Source organism: Hylobates moloch, unplaced genomic scaffold (assembly GCF_009828535.3).
Source record: "Hylobates moloch isolate HMO894 unplaced genomic scaffold, HMol_V3 SCAFFOLD_4, whole genome shotgun sequence".
Classification (NCBI taxonomy): Eukaryota; Metazoa; Chordata; class Mammalia; order Primates; family Hylobatidae; genus Hylobates; species Hylobates moloch.
The window spans coordinates 3,261,795-3,274,420 of record NW_026652279.1 but is presented as its reverse complement, the minus strand read 5'-3'; the positions used below and the strand labels follow the sequence as shown (position 1 = coordinate 3,274,420).

General features: G+C 40.0%; 1 protein-coding gene across 6 annotated transcripts in view; it reads left to right on the top strand.

Moving 5' to 3' along the window:
- Positions 1–12,626, top strand: part of FHIT (fragile histidine triad diadenosine triphosphatase) — a 1,522,387-nt gene that overhangs the window by 40,089 nt on the left and 1,469,672 nt on the right. For all 6 annotated transcript variants that reach the window (XM_058437111.1, XM_058437110.1, XM_058437112.1 and 3 more), the window contains exon 2: positions 12,170–12,218. The gene's annotated coding sequence lies outside the window, so the exon portion shown is untranslated. The remainder of the gene's footprint in view (positions 1–12,169; positions 12,219–12,626) is intronic.

The window sequence follows — 12,626 nt, the reverse complement described above, 5'->3', positions numbered from 1 at the left end:
GCTTGTATTAGTTTATTCAACAAGTACGGTTGTGTGCCACATAATGACATTTCAGTCAATGATGGACTGCATATAGGACCATGGTTCCATAACATTATAATACTGTATTTTTGCCATACCTTTTATATGTTTAGATGTTTAGATACACAAATACTTACCATTGTATTACAATTACTTACAGCATTTAGGACAGTAACATGCTTTACAGGTCTGTCACCTAGGAATAATAGGCTATACCATATAGGATAAGTGTATAGTGGGCTATACTTTCTAGGTTTGTGTAAGTACATGCAGTGATGTTTGTGCAATGACAGTATCACCTATGGGTGCATTTCTCAGAATATACTCCCATTACTAAGTGACACATGACTGTTTATTGAATGACTGTTGGGTGCTGGGATAGAATCTGGGGCTTTCAACATGTGAGTAAGGTGGGGTTGGTTTGAACAATAAAGGTCGTAAATTTTAGAGAGCTTAGATTCTAATTAGGGTGAGAAAACATAAACACAAGAGAAAGTAGTGCGTTAAGACAATAGCATGGGTTCCTATCATAAGACACTATATGACTATGATGAGGCCAAATCTCAGTTTAAAACCAGTCCTACCACCTGTCCCTTTCAACCTTCTCAGGAGCCTTCAGTACTGGTTACCCTTTCTCTTCTACACTCACTCTGCATCTTAAATAGATCTTCTCCATTACCTTGATATGTACTCAGCTTTTTTTCTGTTTAAAAACTTTACAAACAAACCCTCTTCCAGCCCTTTGTCCTTTAGTTACCACTCTTTCCTCCCCAATCACAGCCAAACTTATCTAGGATTGTCTTTACTTATTGTTTTTGTTTAATGACTTCCACTTCTGTCTTAACCAACTCCAAACTGAATTCTGCCTCTATCAGTCCACAAAACAGTTCCTGCTGAGTTCCTCAATGACCTTTATATTGGGCTTTTTTTAGTATTTATATCGCTTGACCTTTCTGTGAATCTTTAGGATTTCATTTTACTTCTCTGGCAACTGTTCTCTCTCTTATGTAGGATTCATCCTCCTCAACACAACTGTTAGATGTTGAACTTGCTCACGGATCAGTCCTAGGCCCTTTTGTCTTTCTACTTATACTGACTCCCTGGACAGTCGCATCCATATTCACAACTGCGGTTACTTCCTACTTCCAGATAACTTACCACTCTCAGGCCTCCCCTCTGAGCTACAGTCCCATCTACCCAACTGCTTACCTGGATATTTTCCTTTAGATGTCTCTAAGGCACTTCAAATTCAATGTATCCACAACCAAACTAGTGATCTCTTTTGACTCCAGATGTGGACCTTCATCCAGTGGGATTTAGTTAAGGTCCTTGTCTAATCCCAATTCAGAAAGGGAAACTGTCATAAAATAGTAATTTTCAAACGTATTTTAGAAATCATATTTAATAATTCTTTTCCAACTTTAATGCATTATGATAAGAAACCTTTGATATCTATTGTTTGATATTCTTGAAACTACTTTCAGGCCTACTATATGTTTAATTTTTGCTTATGTTTCATATGTGCTTGTAAAGAATGTTGTGGCAGATTGCATTTTCCAAAGGTGATCACATCAGCACATTTATCCAATCCTGTGCTCTTCTTACAGTGTAACAGACACTTCCTCATTGAGGGTGGCAAGGCTGTTGTTCTCTTTCTCTTAGTCTGGGTGGGGGTTTGTGACTGACCTGACCAGTGGAGTGCAGTGTAAATGGTGTTATGTGATTTCTGAGCCTAGGTTGTAAAAAACACAGCTTCTCTCAGAACTCGTCTTTGGAACTCAGCCACCATGTTGTGAGGAGACTCAAGCCACATGGAGAGGCCACATGGACGTATTCCAGCTGCTAGCCCTAGCTGTGGTCTCAGCTAACCCTGAGCAACAACTGGCAGATATGTGAGGGCATGAGTCTTCAGATGATCCCAGCCCCTAACTTAGATATTTGAGGGCATGAGATTTCAGATGATTCCAGCCCCTAACTTTCAAGTCTCCTACCTGAAGCCTCAGGCGTTATAGCATACAGAAAAGCCATCCTGCTGAATCCTGCCAGGATTCTTGATCTGTAGAAACCGTGAGAGATAATAAATTCTTACTTTTATTTTTAAATATCTAGTTTTTGGATAATTTGTTATATGTCAATAAAAAATGGGGGGTGGAGCCAAGGTGGCCGAATAGGAACAGCTCCAGTCTACAGCTCCCAGCATGAGCGACACAGAAGACAGGTGATTTCTGCATTTCCAACTGAGGTACCAGGTTCATCTCACTGGGGAGTGCCGTACAGTGGGTGCAGCACACTGTGCATGAGCGGAAGCAGGACGAGGCATTGCCTCACCCGGAAAGCACAAGGGGTCAGGGAATTCCCTTTCCTAGTCAAAGAGAGGGGTGACAGACGGCACCTGGAAAATTGGGTCACTCCCACCCTAATACTGCGCTTTTCCAACAGGCTTAACAAATGGCACACCAGGGGATTATATTCCGCACCTGGCTCGGAGGGTCCTATGCCCATGGAGTCTTGTTCATTGCTAGCACAACAGTCTGAGAGCAAACTGCAAGGCAGCAGCGAGGCTGGGGGAGGGGGCTTGAGCAGGTAAACAAAGCAGCCAGGAAGCTCGAACTGGGTGGAGCCCACCACAGCTCAAGGAGACCTGCCTGTCTCTGTAGGCTCCACCTCTGGAGGCAGGGCACAGACAAACAAAAATTCAACAGGAACCTCTGCAGACTTAAATGTCCCTGTCTGACTGACAGCTTTGAAGAGAGTAGTGGTTCTCCCAGCATGCAGCTTGAGATCTGAGAACAGGCAGACTGCCTCCTCAAGTGGGTCCCTGACCCCCGAGTAGCCTAACTGGGTGGTACCACCCAGTAGGGGTGGTCTAACACCTCACATGGCCGGGTACTCCTCTGAGACAAAACTTCCAGAGGAACGATCAGGCAGCAGCATTTGCGTTCACCAATATCCACTATTCTGCAGCCAACGCTGCTGATACCCAGGCAAACAGGGTCTGGAGTGGACCTCCAGCAAACTCCAACAGACCTGCAGCTGAGCGTCCTGACTGTTAGAAGGAAAACTAACAAAGAGAAAGGACATCCACAACACAAACCCATCTGTACGTCACCATCATCAAAGACCAAAGGTAGATAAAACCACAAAGATGGGGAAAAAACAGAGCAGAAAAACTGGAAACTCTAAAAATCAGAGTGCCTCTCCTCCTCCAAAGGAACACAGCTCCTCACTAGCAACGGAACAAAGCTGGACTGCGAAGGACTTTGATGAGTCGAGAGAAGAAGGCTTCAGAAGATCGAACTACTCTGAGCTAAAGGAGGAAGTTCAAGCCAATGGCAAAGAAGTTAAAAACCTTGAAAAAAAATTAGACGAATGGCTAACTAGAATAACCAATGCAGAGAAGTCCTTAAAGGACCAGATGGAGCTGAAAACCACGGCACGAGAAGTACATGACGAATGCAGAAGCATCAGTAGCCAATGCGATCAACCAGAAGAAAGGGTATCAATGATGGAAGATGAAATGAATGAAATAAAGCGAAAAGAGAAGTTTAGAGAAAAAAGAATAAAAAGAAACAAACAAAGCTTCTAAGAAATATGGGACTATGAAAAGACCAAATCTACGTCTGATTGGTGTACCTGAAAGTGACGAGGAGAATGGAACCAAGTTGGAAAACACTCTGCAGGATATTATCCAGGAGAACTTCCTCAACCTAGCAAGGCAGGTCAACATTCAAATTCAGGAAATACAGAGAACGCCACAAAGATACTCTTCAAGAAGAGCAACTCCAAGACACATAATTGTCAGATTCACCAAAGTTGAAATGAAGGAAAAAATGTTAAGGGCAGCCAGAGAGAAAGGTCAGGTTACCCACAAAGGGAAGCCCATCAGACTAACAGCTGATCACTCGGCAGAAACTCTACAAGCCAGAAGAGAGTGGGGGCCGATATTCAACATTCTTAAAGAAAAGAATTTTCAACCCAGAATTTCATATCCAGCCAAACTAAGTTTCATAAGTGAAGGAGAAATTAAATCCTTTACAGACAAACAAATGCTGAGAAATTTTGTCACTACCAGGCCTGCCCTAATAGATCTCCTGAAGGAAGCACTAAACTTGGAAAGGAACAACCAGTACCAGCCACTGCAAAAACATGCCAAATTGTAAAGACCATCAAGGCTAGGAAGAAACTACATCAACTAACAAGCAAAATAACCAGCAAACATCATAATGACAGGATCAAATTCACACATAACAATATTAACCTTAAACGTAAATGGGCTAAATGCTCCAATGAAAAGACACAGATTGGCAAATTGGATAAAGAGTCAAGACCCATCAGTGTGCTGTATTCAGGAAACACATCTCACGTACAGAGACACACGTAGGCTCAAAATAAAGGGATGGAGGAAGACCTACCAAGCAAATGGAAAACAAAACAAGGCAGGGGTTGCAATCCTAGTCTCTGATAAAACAGTCTTTAAACCAACAAAGATCAAAAGAGACAAAGAAGGCCACTGCATAATGGTAAAGGGATCAATTCAACAAGAAGAGCTAACTATCCTAAATATATATGCACCCAATATAGGAGCACCCAGATTCATAAAGCAAGTCCTTAGTGACCTACAAAGAGACTTAGACTCCCACACAATAATAATGGGAGACTTTAACACCCCACTGTCAACATTACACAGATCCACAAGACAGAAAGTTAACAAGAATGTCCAGGAATTGAACTCAGCTCTGCACCAAGCAGACCTAATAGACATCTACAGAACTCTCCACCCCAAATCAACAGAATATACATTCTTTTCAGCACCACACCACACCTATTCCAAAATTGACCACATAGTTGGAACTAAAGCACTCCTCAGCAAATGTGAAAGAACAGAAATGATAACAAACTGTCTCTCAGACCACAGTGCAATCAAACTAGAACGCAGGATTAAGAAACTCACTCAAAACCGCTCAACTACATGGAAACTGAACAACCTGCTCCTGAATGACTACTGAGTACGTCGCGAAATGAAGGCAGAAATAAAGATGTTCTTTGAAACCAATGAGAACAAAGATACAACATACCAGAATCTCTGGGACACATTCAAAGCAATGTGTAGAGGGAAATTTATAGCACTAAATGGCCACAAGAGAAAGCAGGAAGGATCTAAAATTGGCACCCTAACATCACAATTACAAGAACCAGAGAAGCAAGAGCAAACACATTCAAAAGCTAGCAGAAGGCAAGAAATAACTAAGATCAGAGCAGAACTGAAGGAAATGGAGACACAAAAAACCCTTCAAAAAATCAATGAATCCAGGAGCTGGTTTTTTGAAAAGATCAACAAAATTGATAGACTGCTAGCAAGACTAATAAAGAAGAAAAGAGAAAAGAATCAAATAGACGCAATAAAAAATGATAAAGGGGATATCACCACTGATCCCACGGAAATACAAACTACCATCAGAGAATACTATAAACAAATAAGTACTATAAACAAACAAATACTCTACGCAAATAAGCTAGAAAATCTGAAGAACTGGATAAATTCCCAGACACATGCACCCTCCCAAGACTAAACCAGGAAGAAGTTGAATCTCTGAATAGACCAATAACAGGCTCTGAAATTGAGGCAATAATTGATAGCTTACCAACCAAAAAAAGTCCAGGACCAGATGGATTCACAGCTGAATTCTACCAGAGGTACAAGGAGGAGCTGGTACCATTCCTTCTGAAACTTCCAATCAATAGAAAAAGAGGGAATCCTCCCTAACTCATTTTATGAGGCCAGCATCATCTTGATACCAAAGCCTGGCAGAGACACAACAAAAAAAGAGAATTTTAGACCAATATCCCTGATGAACATCGATGCAGAAATCCTCAGTAAAATGCTGGCAAACTGAATCCAGCAGCACATCAAAAAGCTTATACACCATGATCAAGTGGGCTTCATCCCTGGGATGCAAGGCTCGTTCAACATATGCAAATCAATAAATGTAATCCAGCATATAAATGGAATCAAAGACAAAAACCACATGATTATCTCAATAGATGCAGAAAAGGCCTTTGACAAAATTCAACAACCCTTCATGCTAAAAACTCTCAATAAATTAGATATTGATGGGACGTATCTCAAAATAATAAGAGCTATCGATGACAAACCCACAGCCAATATCATACTGAATGGACAAAAACTGGAAGCATTCCCTTTGAAAACTGGCACAGGAGAGGGATGCCCTCTCACCACTCCTATTCAACATAGTGTTGGAAGTTCTGGCCAGGGCAATCAGGCAGGAGAAGGAAATAAAGGGTATTCAATTAGGAAAAGAGGAAGTCAAATGGTCTCTGTTTGCAGGTGACATGATTGTATATCTAGAAAGCCCCATGGTCTCAGCCCAAAATCTCCTTAAGCTGATTAGCAACTTCAGCAAAGTCTCAGGATACAAAATCAATGTGCAAAAATCAGAAGCATTCTTATACACCAGTAAGAGACAAACAGAGAGCCAAATCATGAGTGAACTCCCATTCACAATTGCCTCAAAGAGAATAAAATACCTAGGAATCCAACTTACAAGGGATGTGAAGGACCTCTTCAAGGAGAACTACAAACCACTGCTCAGTGAAATAAAAGAGGATACAAACAAATGGAAAAACATTCCATGCTCATGGGTAGGAAGAATCAATATCGTGAAAATGGCCATACTGCCCAAGGTAATTTATAGATTCAATGCCATCCCCATCAAGCTACCATTGACTTCCTTCACAGAATCAGAGAAAACTACTTTAAAGTTCATATGGAACCAAAAAAGAGCCCACATTGCCAAGTCAATCCTCAGCCAAAAGAACAAAGCTGGAGGCATCATGCTACCTGACTTCAAACTATACTACAAGGCTACAGTAACCAAAACAGCATGGTACTGGTACCAAAACAGAGATATAGACCAATGGAACAGAACAGAGCCCTAGAAGTAATGCTGCATATCTACAACCATCTGACCTTTGACAAACCTGACAAAAACAAGCAATGGGGAAAGGATTCCCTGTTTAATAAATGGTGCTGGGAAAACTGGCTAGCCATATGTAGAAAGCTGAAACTGGATCCCTTCCTTACACCTTATACAAAAGTTAATTCAAGATGGATTAAAGACTTACATGTTAGACCTAAAACCATAAAAACCCTAGAAGAAAACCTAGGCAATACCATTCAGGACATAGGCATGGGCAAGGACTTCATGTCTAAAACACCAAAAGCAATGGCAACAGAAGCCAAAATTGACAAATGGGATCTAATTAAACTAAAGAGCTTCTGCACAGCAAAAGAAACTACCATCAGAGTAAGCAGGCAACCTACAAAATCGGAGAAAATTTTTGCAACCTAGTCATCTGACAAAGGGCTAATATCCAGACTCTACAATGACCTCAAACAAATTTACGAGACAAAAACAACCCCATCAAAAAGTGGGTGAAGGAGATGAACAGACACTTCTAAAAAGAAGACATTTATGCAGCCAGAAGACACATGAAAAATTGGTCATCATCACTGGCCATCAGGGAAATGCAAATCGAAACCACAATGAGATAGCATCTCACACCAGTTAGAATGGCCATCATTAAAAAGTCAGGAAGCAACAGGTGCTGGAGAGGATGTGGAGAAACAGGAACACTTTTACACTGTTGTTGGGACCATAAACTAGTTCAGCCATTGTGGAAGTCAGTGTGGCGATTCCTCAGGGATCTAGAACTAGAAATACCATTTGACCCAGCCATCCCATTACTGGGTATATACCCAAAGGATGATAAATCATGCTGCTATAAAGACACATGCACACGTATGTTTATTGCGGCACTATTCGCAATAGCAAAGACTTGGAACTGACCCAAATGTCCAACAAAGATAGACTGGATTAAGAAAATGTGGCACATATACACCATGGAATACTATGCAGCCATAAAAAATGATGAGTTCATGTCCTTTGTAGGGACATGGATGAAGCTGGAAACCATCATTCTCAGCAAACTATCCTAAGGACAAAAAACCAAACACCGCATGTTCTCACTCATAGGTGGGAATTGAACAATGAGAACACATGGACACAGGAAGGGGAACATCACCCACCGGGGACTGTTGTGGTGTGGAGGGAGGGGGGAACGATAGCATTAGGAGATATACCTAATGCTAAATGATGAGTTAATGGGTGCAGCACAGCAACATGGCACAGGTATACATGTGTAACAGACTTGCACGTTGTGCACATGTACCCTAAAACTTAAAGTATAATAATAATAAAATGTAAAAAACGAATATAAATACTTTCTCTTCTATTATTGCTAACTTCAGTCATGCCTAACAATAACTTATTCCATCAGCTTTTTTTTGGTTCCTGTTTCCTTGATGTGTACTTACCCACACTTTTCTTTTCAAAACTTATGTTTAAATTTGTTTCTTATAAACAACACATAGCAAGATTTTAAAACATTCGTTTTGATAAAATTTTAACAGATGTGCTTACCCTGATTCCTGACACTGTTGGACTTAGTAAAATATTTTCTTTTGTATTTTCTGTTCAGCGTGTTTTCCTTTGCTTCTTTCTGCCTTCCATTTCAATGTTGTACAGAGAATCAATTGCATTTACTCCATGTTGTTTCCCCTATTGATTTGGAAATTTCTATTCTTTTGGTGGTTACTCTTGTATGTTTTAAAATTCGGAAATAGAGCATACATGCAAAATAATTTGTGCAAGGATACATATGCAGTTTAAAGAAAATAATAAACTAATTGTCTAGATACCTCTTTCTGGGCCAAGAAACAGAGCATTACCAGATTCCAGAATCCCCCCATCCCTCTCATGTATTCTATCTCCTCTCCCACTCTCCTGATAAAGATAGCCTGAATTCTATGTAAATTTCTTCCCTGTCTTTATTTTGTTTTATACCACTTTATATTCAAAAACAACACAGTATTTATTTTGCCTTTTTGAATGTTATACAAATAGAATAATATGTATAGCTTTCTGTGACTTGCTTCTTTTGTTTTACATCATATTTTGAGAGGTATCTATGTTGATGTGGGTAACTGTTTCATTGATTTTCCAAAGATATATAATAATCCATTCTAAGAATATGTAAAAAAAGTGTTTATCATATTGCTGATAGATGTTTGGGTTGTTTTCTGTATTTTTTGCCATCCTGGCAATACATTTGTAGAATGTCAACATTCTACAAATCTCTGTGAGTACGTGTGTAAGGGCCTCTTTGGCTATATAGACAGAGAAAGAATGCTGGTTATCCTTAACAAGTTAATCAGTAGTTTTAATGCACATCTTTAATGCCTTAAGTAGTATTTCTGTCCTTCTTCTAAACAATTTATTACCCCCTTCTTTATTCCATATGATCGTGATAAACCACTCAGTTTCACTTTATTGGCAAACGCTAAAAATTGTTTTGTTTTGTTTTTTTAAAAGTAGGGCTTAATAATTATTAATCAATACCCATTACTTATTATTAAAGTTACTAGATTTACCATCATGCTTACTAATTTCTCTGTTCACTATTGCTTCTTGTTTCTCACTCCTTCCTTCTGGGATAAATTCCCACTTATTCAAGCATATCTTATTTTAGTATTTCTTTTGGCAAAAGTAAACTACTGTGAGCACTAAACAATCTTTTTTTTTTTTGAAAAATGTTCTTATTTATCTATTGTTCTCTATTATTCTTGAATGATAGGTTTAGCATGGGCTTATTTTTTATTTTTATTTTTTGAGAAAAAGTTTCTCTCTTTTTGCCCAGGCTGGAGTGCAATGGCGCAATTTCAGCTCACTGCAACCTCTGCCTCCTGGGTTCAAGCGATTCTCCTGCCTCAGCCTCCTGAGTAGCTGGGATTACAGGCACCCACCACCATGCCCAACTAATTTTTATATTTTAGTAGAGACAAGATTTCACCACGTTGGCCAGGCTGGTCTCAAACTCCTGACTTCAGGTGATCTGCCTGCCTTGGCGTCCCAAAGTGCTGGGATTACAGGCGTGAGACAGTGTCCGGACTGTTGCTTTACTTTTATTTTTGCTGATGACATGTTCTTTTGCCAGAAGTCTCTTTTTTTTTCCCTCTCTGGTTGACTTTAAGACTTTATTTTTATCTCTGCATTCTGTGGTTTCATTCTGATGTATCAAAGTATGGATTTGCTTTTATTTATCTTTTTGAGATATTGGTATACTTTTTCAAGAGGACTCATGTCTTTCATTCTAGAAACTCTACATGTAGTTTTATATTGGCTTTTTCTCTCTTTTTTTTTTTAACTAAAAAGTAAACTTTAATGTCGAAAATGCAAACTTGGGGAAGACAGAAAAGATCACGCACAAGGCTGTCACTTCACACTTGGAAGGTTGCACAGCGGCCGGGCAGAGGCGCTCCTCACTTCCCAAACGGTTGGCAGCTGGGCAGAGGCGCTCCTCACTTCCCAGATGGTTGGGCGGCCTGGCAGAGGTGCTCCTCACTTCCCGGACAGGGCAGCGGCCCGGCAGAGGGGCTCCTCACTTCCCAGATAGCTGGGTGGCCGGGCAGAGGGGCTCCTCACTTCCCAGATAGCTGGGTGGCCGGGCAGAGGGGCTCCTCACTTCCCAGTCAGTTGGCCAGGCGGGCAGAGGGGCTCCTCACTTCCCTGATGGTTGGCGGCTGAGCAGAGGCGCTTCTCACTTCCCAGACGGCTTTTCCTCTTTCTTTTGGGCTTGGCTATATGTATGTGTGTGTGTGTGTGTGTGTGTGTGTGTATGTATCTATATGCGTGTATATATATGTGGGTATATATATACACATGTGTATGTATATATGTACACGTGTGTGTATATATATGCACATATGTATATACATATACACACACACATATATACACACATACACACACATATATGTATTTTAAGTCATCATCATATTTTGTTTAGCATTTCTGTGCTTGAAGTGGAAAGGGATTCAGCTCAATCTCCATGTTACCAGATTATTCATCTCTTAGATTTCACAAGTGCCATATTATACTATTTTATCTAGTATTCTCCAAACTATGCTTGTTCTAAACTCATTGGTAAACCGTGTAGCTCAGGGGGAAGGAGAAATTTCTGATGCTGTCCCATAGAATGGACTTATCTCCTGCATTAATAGTCTGAAATTTACATCTTAGCCCATAAGTCTGACCTGTTCTTTGGTGGTCATGCATTCTTTGGTGGAATAGAGGGATGTGGAAGGAAGTAGCCCAGTAAAAGCTAAAACAATCCCTTCAGATATTGAAGGGAAAAAAAAGAACCGTGAAAAAACTATGGTGTAGTTGTCTATCCCCAACTACTGCACCTTTCAGAGATGTTAGGACCTAGCCAAAAATGAGAGAAAGAGTCATATTCCCATTACTAGTGGCTATAGAGTCACCTTATGAGTAAGGTTGGATGATTAAAGAACCAGCTTCATGAAACTGTAAGTTATTACTGTTGCTTTTGCAGATCTTTTGTCACATTGATTTGTGTGTGGTCAGTGCATAGTATTTATGTTTTGATCACAGAGAGCTGAAGTGAACAAGATTTGATTTGAAATGTCAAGTTGTGGCTTCCTCTGTTTTGTGAGTTTCTTCTGAGAGAAGGCTGCAGTCTACGTACAGGAAGGGTGATTCTCCCTGTAATCATGCACACATATATTACGGAGCAAGTGATGAGGTTTATATTAGAAGGACCATGCACGTCGTATAAATGGAATAGGCATCCCTAAGTGGAACTTTTTCAGAGAAATGGAAATGGAGCATGCAAGAAAGATGACAAAAAGAAATAAGAAAATAAAATGCTTAGTCAGATTGAGTGTGTCACACTCATGTTTAATTTGATTTTCATCTCTCTATAATCCATTCCCATTCTGTTGAGGAGTACACACTCCAAAAGATTTGACTGTAGATTTGGCCAAGGTTTGTGTGCTTCAATTCTGGGTAGATGTGTGCACCATTTTCAGTTTCTGACTGTCTTTTTTTGGCCTCTTGTGCGGGAGGTATGAGGCACAAGTTTTATCAATGGTTTATTTGGCTAGCACCATATACCATGGCATATGGAAATTCTATTTAGAGACATGGGGAGAAAATGTTTGTTGTTTTACTCACAGACAACTCTGTCTTTCATTTTTATCTCTTTGTAGCTTTGAAGCTCAGGAAAGAAGAGAAATCCATTGAGAACAGTCTGTAAAGGTAAGTGTATTTATTACATGGCCTTGACAAACATTGCCTTTACAACATTGATTTTTCTTTTATTCAGAGATTTAAACACTTGGACTAAAGATATAGCTGACAGGACAACTTCCTTAACCACCTGCTTGTCCTCCCTGTTAGGCAAAAGTGCTGAGCAATAGTTAGCAGAGAGCAGGAGGAAATAAAATGATGTGTTGAGAGCAGACAAATGCAATTGTATGCTTGCTGACTTTTGCTTTCTTCTCAGCACTTAAGACATTCCAATGGAGTTAAGTTTACTAAGATTAATGCTAGATAGAAAAAGAACGCACTTGTACCACTTCTGGCCAATAGTTAAATAAAACTAGCTGGCCAAATAAAGCATTTAAAATAAAATGCAGAGTGGCATTTCAATTGGGTTGGATGAAA